Source organism: Leucopleurus acutus (assembly GCF_964270905.1).
Source record: "Leucopleurus acutus genome assembly, chromosome: 7".
Lineage (NCBI taxonomy): Eukaryota > Metazoa > Chordata > Mammalia > Artiodactyla > Delphinidae > Leucopleurus > Leucopleurus acutus.
Genome location: NC_139150.1, coordinates 68,783,320 through 68,794,451, shown reverse-complemented (window position 1 = coordinate 68,794,451; position 11,132 = coordinate 68,783,320).

The window sequence follows — 11,132 nt, the reverse complement described above, 5'->3', positions numbered from 1 at the left end:
ACTTCTCTGACAAAAAGGCAACAGCTCAGCATCTCATATGAAGAGGTAGAAGAGGTTTCCTCACTGAATGAGGATTCCCAGAGATGGACATTATGTCCAAAATAGGACTCTGTCGCATTGCTTCCTCCAGAGGAGGGGTTGGAAAGCCCAGGGAAATATTTCAATATTCTTAGAATCAGAAACAGACATAATAAGAGAGAATGAGGAAATCTGGTAGAAAATGCTGTTTTATTGGCTAATACATGCACAGTCCTGCTGAAGTTGCAAAATCAATTTCCAATCCTTCCTAGGGGGACATACACGTCCCTTTGTCTTGCATAGCCCATGTTTATGCCTGTTTTCCCAACATTACTAAAATTTTTATCAAATGGAAAAGGACTTAGAGGAGTCAAGACAATTTTGTGAAAGAACAAGTTTGGAGGATATACACAGCTTAACTTCCAGATTTATCATAAAGCTACAAAATACTGTGACATTGGTTTAAGAATATATAAATCTGTAATCCAAAAATAAACACTTTATTTACAGTCAATTGACTGTTGATCAGGAAGTCAATGTGATTCAATGGAAAAGGATACTTTTTACAAATTGTGCTGGACACTGAGTATCTGTAAGGGAAAAATGTGAACCTTGATCCTTACCTCACACGTTATACAAAAACTAACTCAAACTGTGTCACAGACCTAAATACAAGAACTAAAACTATAAAGATTCTAGAGGAAAATTTAGGGGGAAAATCTTTATGACATTCGGCTAAGCAAAGAATTCTCATATAGGACACACAAAAAACCCAAGTCATAAGAAAAAAAATTGTTAAGTTGGACTTGATAAAATTCAAAAATATTTCCCCATCAAAAGACACAATCAAGAAAATGAAAAGTCACAAATTTGAAAAAAAATCCAGAATATATAAAGAACAATGACACCTTAAGAAAAACCACACAATTTTAAAGAAATGAGTGGAAGATTTAGACACTTCCCCAAAAGTTGTATGAATGAGTTCCCATTATGGTCAAGCGTCTCCATGAGGAAGTGATACTTCCTGGTGATAATTATCAAATGCCTCACGGAGGGGGCCTTTGCCTGCTCTTCAGCAATGGCTGAGCCTGGTCAGGAACTTAGCTGGAGACCCACCAGCCCAGCTCCACACTTAGCAGAGTCTTCTGACTTTGCTGTAGAATACAGATTTCCTATGGTCACAAAGTCTCTCCACTATGCAAAAACCTTGTTGGCCCTACATGGATATTGTAATAACCACAACTTCATAGGCCCCAGGAGGTTTCAGTATTTTTCACTTCCTCTTTTTACGGTGTTTAAATTTTCCAAACTAGTGATCAAAAAACACAACCTGGGGCTTCCCTGGTGGCGCAGTGGTTGGGAGTCCGCCTGCCGATGCAGGGGACGCGGGTTCGTGCCCCGGTCCAGGAAGATCCCACATGCCGCGGAGCGGCTGGGCCCGTGAGCCATGGCCGCTGAGCCTGCACGTCCGGAGCCTGTGCTCCACAACGGGAGAGGCCGCAACAGTGAGAGGCCCACGTACCGCAAAAAAAAAAACCAAAACACAACCTGAACCACAACCTGATAATGAGACCCAAACTTGATAGATAATTGCCATCTCCATGCCCTCCCATCTGATCCACTAATATATAGTCTTCATGAAGGTAGAATTTTTGCCAGGTTTCTTCACTGAAGCATGCCCAGCACCTAGAAAAATGACTGACACATAGGAGGTGCTCAGTAAATATTTGTTGAATGTAAATAAATTTTCTTGTAAGATCATCTTGAAAGAGCCAAGATATGTGGTTGTTTCAATTATAAGAATTGACACAATTTCTACCCTTCTCCAAATCTTCACACAGATCCATTATTTTAACAGTAGATGAATTTAAGATATTGTTTTGACATCTTTATCAGGGACCAGATGTTTAAACAAGACAGAAGTTAACTTTTTGTAATAATAGTAAGTCTTTATATAGCTTTACACCAACCTATTTACATTATCAACTGATGTCATCTTTACAATAACCTTATGAGGAAGGTATTAATACCCCCAATTTACAGATGAGAAATGTGAGTCACAGAAAGTTTTAGTAATTTTCCCCAAGTGGCACAGCTAATTAAGTCACAGATTTGGATTTGAACTCAGGAACTGTCTCCAGAATCTATGCTTTTAACCACTATATACCCATGCTTCTCAACTTTTAATGTGTATACAAATTGTCAGGAGATTTTTTTTTTAAGTGATTATAATTCAGCAGGCCTGAGGTGGAGCCCAAGATTCTGCATTTCTAATAAGCTCCTAGGTGCTGCTGACAATCTGAGGACCACATTTTGATTAGCAAGGCACTACACTGAACCACCTCTCTCGAGAATATCCAAGGAAGCAGGCAGTCTAGAGATATGGGCTGGTTCTGTACCATGAGGTGGTCTAAGGATGCAGGTGCCTTCTTTCTATTCACCATCCACTAGGGATTGCCCTCATCTACATGGTCAAAAATGAACCCCTACCACCATAGCCACATTCCAGTCTTTGGAAAGAGAGAAAGAGAAAGCGGAGAGCAAGCAGCTTCCTTTTAAGGGCATGACCAGAAGTTACATATCACTTCTACACACTGTTCATTAGCCAGACTTGATCATGAGGTCACACCAAAGCTGCAAGGAAGGTGGGGAAATGTAGTCTCCAACTGGACCAATGCACAGCTAAAACTCAGGTGGTTCTATTATTGAAATAAAGTTTCATAATGAATTAATGTAGATTGGTGAGACAACTTACAGTCTCTGCCACAGTAGATTTAAAAGCCTGTGATTTTCATCACATCTTGTTATCTCTTTCTTCTTAGTGTGAGCCAATACAGTATATCTCCTTCCCCCCCCCCCATCTTCTGCTGACCTGCACAGGAGTTCCTTTGGGTCTAGAAAAACCCATTTTACGACTAAGTAATCTTCCTTAATTTGATTCCTCCAAAGCTCTGATTAAATGGAAACAGGGAGTCCATTCTTGCACACCCTAAAAATAGTACCTTACGATGAATAAATAATAAGCATTTTAAACATCTGAGTCCCCCCTCCCCATCTTTCTTTAGCCACATTTCATTAGTGGCCCATCACCTCTCAACCTCTACCTGATCCTCAGGAAACACAATGAAGCTGGAAATATTGTCCTTGAATTGATTTTGATTAATTTTTCCTCTTTCTCTAACTAGAAATCTTGAGGAGCAGCTTTTTGGTTTCTTATCTCTGTTATAGCCAGAGTGGTCCCTGAAGAAAATACAGTGAAAGTAATTCATTCTAAGTCATAAGTCAATGTGATTTGAATCAAGTTTAGGCAAAGACTGGGAGGCTGCCCTCATTTTTATTGGAACGTCTTAGCCTAAACCTAGCAACTCAGAGACATTTGGATTAGGCAGCTCACACAATGCACTCATCCTGCCAGCAGTCACGGATGAGTTGGCTGGAAGTAAAGAATGCAGTGAGGATCTGTGGTAGCTTAATACATCCAGTCACTTGTGCAGGTTATAAGAAAGGGCTTACGAGTCCTGCATATCACTCGGGAACCTGGATCTTTTTTAAGGAATTTTATCTTCACAGTTGGGAAATATATTTGAGACTACCGTTCTTTTTACAAGCTTTTGAATTAAGCACAAAAGCTGAAGATACCCAAAGAAGAAAAAGAGAAGCAAGTTGGGGTGAGGCAGAAATTATTGTTTATAGATCACAGTCTATAAACTCTGGGTTTCTGAACAGGTCATTCTGCAAAATCTACCAAACAGAACATTCTGAAATAAACTGAACTAATCCCTTTTGTGGCAGTCAAAATGTGGCCTTGCTTTTAGTTGGACCTGATAGTTATTACTAACAACTGGTTTCAAAAGATGGCACCTGTCTGTATATTGACAGAGGTTTTAGCTACTGAATGGGCTTCAGCAGACAGCACAGCCAATCCATTTGTTTTAGCCTTCTCAATAATCAGTGAGTATCACTGCAGGCTCAGTTGGTCTGGCTGATTGATTGTAAAGACAGCCAAAATGAACAGCTCGACCATCTCACAATCTGATTTCTCCGCCATGTATTGACCCAATCCAAGTTACATATGTTACAGTATTTGCAAAGCTGTCACTGTTATAAAACCCTTACTGGGTACTCACAATCGACAGGGGCTTTATGAGAACCCATTAAAATTGGAATCCAACTCACCCTGGCCTGTTTGAGCTGTGAAAATTCTTCTATATGGGAGCATGGAAGTGGTTTATTAGCTATCTACATATTCACACAAATATAGCAGTAACAACAATGACAAAACAGATAGCTCTTTCAGAGAATTGCCTTGGATGCAATTAACTGAGCAGTAACTGGGAATGAAAGCAGATAGAGAGTAACCTTTGGGTGTATGTGTGTGTCTTGTTTGTTTTTGTTGCTTTTAATCTGCCTTTATTTTACAAATCTCAGGATGTGTGGAGTGGAGACCAAACTCCTGGGCCCTTTCTTATCCAAGAAGAGGAGGTGCTGGCATCTGCTGGTAGAGGTGGGGACTGTTCCTTAGCAGGAGTTGTCTCATTAACTCAGGAGATGCGCTGGTCTGTCTGGAAACTGTCTGCATTTCAGACCCCCTGGCTGATTTACGGTTAAAAGCAAAATGGGTTGTTTGAAATCGTGGAGCCAGCGGTTTGCTTTCATTCATCTTTAAAGCCTTCGGTTGAATTCAGGATAGATCAGAGAGATCTCTCATTGCACTAAATAAACTTCTAACGATACTGATTGAGCTCCTCGGATGGGACACTATGGGAATGCAGGAAACTCGAGGCCCATTAAATCACTGAGCGCACTTAGTTGAAATTATGATACTCTGATCATCCGTGGCTAAATGAAGAGCAGAGGTTTAATGAGTTTACCAGGTTAAAAATGAGCCTGTGTCAAGCAGGAATCAGACTCATTAATTAGGACTCTACTTAAACTACTGAGTAGTTTTACTTAGCACAGTACTCAAGAAGGGGGAGGCAGGAGAGGCTTGGTGATGGGGATGGCCACCTTTGCTTGTGACCAATTATGAACCACTAAATGAGGGTTAAGAAGGTGCAAGGGGTAGAGAGAAGAGCATTTTAACCAGTTTTATCCACTGACCACAATAAACCTGAAAATTCAAAATCCCTGCAGTTTTACTTTTGAAACTGATTGTCACTCAGAGTGACAATTTTCTCCACTCTACGTGGAGAGGACAGGAGGTTCTCAGACCTCGAACAATCCCTGAACTCCCAGGCTGCTTCTAAAGCGTCAACCAGTGTGAAATGGGAACTTGTCAGGCTCCTTTGGAAAAAGACTGACTTTCTTACTGTCCAAGTCCTCAAGGGACATATGGACAAAACCAGTCTGTTCCTACAGTAATGGGAAGACACCTCCATTCCAATTAGCAGCAATCAGTTGAGCACTGGGAACTCAAGGTGAGGGCTTTGGAGAAATACCGGCTGCCTCTTTCTGTGAGATCTTTGAGCCTCCATCTTATCCTCTTTGAGCCTCCATTTCTTCATCTGCACAATAAGGGTAATAACAACACATAACTCAAAAGGGTCTTGTGGGGATCCCTAACAATCATCTGTGCAGCTTGCTTAGTTAGTGTCTGGCATTCTGAACATTCTACAAACTAAGGTGACTCCTGTGGTCCACAGTCGACAACAAGGCAAAAATTGCTCCTTTTCACTTCTTGTTTCAACTGTGTGAAGCAATGAACATGGAAAAGAAAAAAGGAAACATAGATGTAAAATGCTTGGGGGAGTTTAGTCTGGTGAACAGCTGAAGGCACTGAGTGACTGTTCTTACATGAAGGGAGTCCATTTCTACAGACTTGCTGCTCTCTGGCTCGCTCTCTCTCTCTCTTTCTCCCTCCACACCTCTCATCCTCCCGTATCCCTCCACCCTTTTTGTTAGTACTGAAAGAGCCTGGTCCTGCCAGCATTTTCTTATAAAGCAAAGGCATTTTGTCCTTGATTCAAAGAAATTGCAAATGAAATTGTCATAGCCGAGTCTGCAATTTAATGTCTTTTATGCTTGTCTGTGACAACTCAGTGCTGTGTTCAACATGCTAATCTTCTGATTTGGGTGTCCTGATTTTTTAATTCAAAGAAAAGCAGCTGAGTTAGATGTGTATGATTTGACTGATCAGGGCTCTCTGCATGCACGAAAAGAACGTGTGTGAAGAAAGACCAGTTCATCCATACTGAGGGGATATGCTAGGGTGGATCAAACAGGAATTGGACAACCTTTTTCTCCAAATGGAAATCTGACCAAATGACTCTTTAAGTCAGCAACTCGGAATGGTCTTTTTTTCTTCCTTCTGTAACTATCAAATATATATAATACATATCATATATATATCAAATATACAATCACATATATATCAAATATGTATATACAGTTATATCACACACACACACCTATGAGCAGATGAGGACCAACTATAAGTGAAAAAAGGTCTCTAGCTTCCAACTCACCTCCTTCCTCTTGACATCTACAAGTGTATTATACTGCAGTGAACATTATGCCTCACGGTCTAATAGAAACAAAGGGACACTGAAACAAAAGGGACACTTCAGAAAGGCACTGGCCCATATAGGATGTTGCAGAAGCCTAATACTGGTAGAAAGTTGCATTTTTATCTTGAAATACAGTCTTGTTAATGAGAAGAGAATCATATTATGAACTAAACGTTCTTTCAGATATTTATTAAGCCTTATTTTTAAGTTGTGCCTGTTCTGATAGCTCCAATTCATTCCTTCTCCTTTTCCCCCCTTCCTTTAAATAGTCTAATGTTTAAGTTCCTAAGAAAATGTGGTGTGAAAATTAAGCTCCCTGAAAGGGACTTTTTAAAAGATCATTTTTGTATTCCCAATTTCTAGCTCAGTGTCTTACACCAAGTAGAACCTCATAGTTTTGATGAATGAAGGTTTAAGTTGCAGAAGCTTTCAAATATCAGTGAATAAAATAGGCTAAATAACTTAAAAAGAATTTTTTTAGTAACAGGGAGCAGTATCTTTCTTACTTGAGAAACTGAGAAAACTGAAACATTGGAAATAATACCATTCTGTATCTTAGGTCAAACAAAAAAAAAGTATATAATATAAATATACACAAATATATACATCCAAGCGAATTATCTGCAAAATGTCCTTCCACTTAACAATTTCAGAGCAGAGGCACAAATGAACTCTCGAGGCTTCTTTCAGTAAGATGCTTGCTAGCAGCTAATAGTGTGTTTTGAGCAGTTGCAGGGCTCAAAAGCACTGTATAAACTCTAAAACAATAAAGAAATAGCTTGAATTGTAGCTAAAAAAAAAAAAAGAACTAATGAAAAGGGACATAAGAGATATAATGGAAATAAATAGTTCTTCTTCCAACTTCCCTCCAGGGAGCAGGTTATGAAAGATAGCTGGAATAGTAACTGTGGAATAAAATTCTTCCAGGGTAGAAAGTAATTAGGGGTGAGTACATGAAAGCCCAGGTTTAATTGTTCTTTTTAATACAGTGAAAGAGGGCATTCATCATACAACTCTGAGTGTTGCATTAATGGAGCCTACCCCCAACAGAATATTATAAATTAATATTTTTATATGTCCTGTAATTAGTTTGTGAGTAGCACATTTGTAGTGTATTGTACTGGGGGAATGTTAGAAGCATTAATCAGGTAAATATCATCATTGCTTAAATACAGTTGTGTATTCTCAATTTTAAGCAATTTTTTTTTATATTTTAATATTCCAAGACACTCATGAAGATGACCAATAATTTCTTAAGCTTCTGAAAGGACCTATTTCTAGTTCTAATTCACTCTCTGACACTGATTTCTAAGATTTCTCTAGAAAGCTTATTTGGGGCCATTTTTGGATCCAACCAGTGGACAAGATAGTGAATTTTATTTACAACTTCACATTTCTGTTGGCTCATCAGTGCCTGGAGGTACAGTGTAAACATCCAGGACACCGCTGCCCGATTATGGCTTCACTTTCTCTTGTCTAAATTCTTCTCTGGAGCAAGTAGGGATTTTGTGACACAGATGTGTCTTCCTGGGCACAGTGCCATATGGACATAAATGGTGGCCTTAGGGCACTTTAGGCAATCTGGTTATAAATATCTTCTTATTCCTAAATACTCGACTGATAAGGTGATTGTGTCAGCTAGGTGAAATTAAAAACGAAATATGCTGTTGAACCATGTTAAGCTGTCCTTTTCTTTCCCCTAAGAAATTCCCATATGCTTTTGCAGTTGATACAAACATTCCCACAGCCTGGATTGTGACTCAAGATGCAGTTTCCTTTCAAATTCATCCTAGTAGCTTGGAAATCGCCTGGCTGTAATCCTGAATCAGCTACTGACTCTTCACGTGACCCTGGGCAAATTATGTTAACCTCTCTGAACCTCACTTTGCTCATCTATAAAATGGCAGTGGTAATAGTATCTGTATCTTTGAGACTTGCTGGAAGGATCATGAGTTAACATTTGTGATGTATTCAGAAGAACTTGGCCACACATAAAGGCAATATCAAGCTTACTGCTATTTTCCCCCCAACTCTGCTACTGAAAGTTATCAAACAAGATATTTACTCCTAGTGAATTTTAGTTTCGCAGATAGTTGATAGAATGAGATAAAATATGTGTAAGGCTTGGAAAACTATTCAGGGCTATGTGAGGGCTTGCAAAATGCCAAAGTAAAGAATTAGACTAGTAAATAAAACAAAGTAAGATTTTTTTTAAGCTGCTAAAATAATTATTCTGTTTTTAAATCCTACATTTTCATATTTATCTTTCAAGAGAAATCCTTATTGTATACACGAACATGCATATGTGTGCGTATACATACACACAGCCTCCAACAAAGGGTCCCTCATGGAATTAAACTTCTAGTAATGACTCCTTGTCAGTACTTTCTTGTGTTGATCATGTGTTTTATGGAACAGAGACAGAATTTTGCAGCAGGTATATTCATCCAGTATCTTGTTATATACAATAACCTTAGTAACATTTATTAAAACAAATTTATCATATGCTTATAGTAAGTGTGGAATTATAAATGCCATGTGATGGGCAATTTAGCCCAGATGTGTTCAGAATAGGTGAAGTCATCCCTCCTTTCCACAACACAACTCTTTGTTTTATACACACATATACAGACATACACTCCCAATCCTCTACAAAATCTGGTAAATAAACCTGGTGGCTTTCTAAAGCAGGTGTTGTTGGTGGGTTTTTTTTGGGTGGTGGGGGGGACTGGGTAGCTTGAATATATGATGTTTCCATCCTAAAGCAGGCCTTGAGAAGGATGGTGAAACAAGTTAAGACCAGACAAAACGGAGGCTTTAAGGGGCTGTGCCATCAAGCTTGGAGTCAGCTCATCAACACGAAAGATGCTGATGAATCAGAAAATCAGAGAAGAAGGCTTCAAGTTTCAGTCTCCAGAGACAGGTTGGCCTCAGAGATTTATTTTCAGATCTCTTTTTATTTGTCTCCACTGCATGGTAAAACTTGGGTGGGCAAAATTCTCCCCATTCCAGGGACCCTGTATAGACTGCTGTAGGATTTTATGGGACTGATACTCTGTTCTTTTTTAGAGGGCCATTTATGCCCAGTGTCTTTCCTCCTCTTAGCCAGTGTACATCAGACTCTAAATCTTCCTCCCCCATCTTTGAAAATTTATGGCAGCTTTCAGCCAGGCTTGGCTTAAAGCCATTGACCTCTGTGGCCTGCGTTATTGACCAGAACACAGCATCTTCTGCCCACATAATATATGTCTCTTTATCTTCCTGAAAGGAAAGGAAATGACTCTTGGAATAGCCAGGAACACAATAAAAGTGAGAGAGGCTTTCCCGTTTTTTTGTCCGTGGCTTTTGGCTTTTCAAAAAGCCACACTGGGATTCATATATGTGCCAGGCAGTACTTTGAACAGAGCATTGACAGGGCACCCTTGGGAGCAGGTATTGTAGGAAAGAAGCCCTGTCCCAAGTAAAATCACCATTTTTTAAGTTCTCACACCTTGAGCATAAGTGGAATGAACAGCCTTAAGGCAGCAATGCCTCAGAACTGAATACATAGACACACTGACACAGGAAACCCATGGAGACACTCATGAAAAACACAGCAGGATTCACAGCTCCCGCCATGCCCTGGGAGGTGGAGGGTCACCGTGGCACACAAGGTGGGAGCTGGGAGCGCCATGAGCGCTCATCTAGCCCAAGCTCCTAAATTCCCAAGTGAGGAAATCAAGGACCAGCAAGAAGATACAACTTATCCAAGGTCACAGAGCAAAGAGGTGTTAGCAACGGACTCCACTAGCGTATGAAGCACTGTATGACCTTGTCCTGAAAAGTACCCTCCCTCCACCCTGAGTGTTAATTCTCCACAAAATAAAGATGCAGAATGCCGTGTAGTAGCAAGGCTTGTACATAACAGTCAGCAAAAGCCTCTTGCCTTCCCCTTTGAGGTATTATTTCCCAAATCCAAATCCCGTACTCAGAAATCCTCAGCTGCCCACAACAGGATACCAGATGCTTCTCACTGTCACCTTCAGACAAGAGTTGAGAGCAGCCAGAGAAAAACCCTAAAGGAAAACGATGCAGAAAGGGGCACTTACAGCTTTGCAGCCTTGGACAAGTTTCTTACCCTCTAACCCTTCACTTCTGTGGGTACAATAGGAATGGGAGCGCCACCCCTCCCAGGGTTGTTGTGAGAAGTCATAGCTGGCAGAAGTGCTCAGTCTATTTAAGTGCTATTGTTACAGCCTGGGGTTGAGAAAAACTGTGTTGGAGGCATATGCTGCTGCAAAACACTCAACACGAGCTGGAGCATTTTATCTGAGTGACCCAGGACTTTCTGGAGAAGGGCTTTGGCAGAAGTCATGACTTTTAGCATAGCTGTAATTCACTAAGAGCTGGCTGCCTACGTTCCACCTCCAGCATTAGTCCTCAGGTTTAAAGGGCAGAAAACCTAGGTGGTGCCATAGCCTTGCAAAATACCAGGAATATGTTGATATAGTCAGTTCTGTTACATAAACTAGAATCCAGAAACAAGATTACTAGCAGAAGACATTTACTATCTATTTATCTCTATGATCTACCATAAGCAGTCATGTCCATTTAAAAAAAAGTTAACGG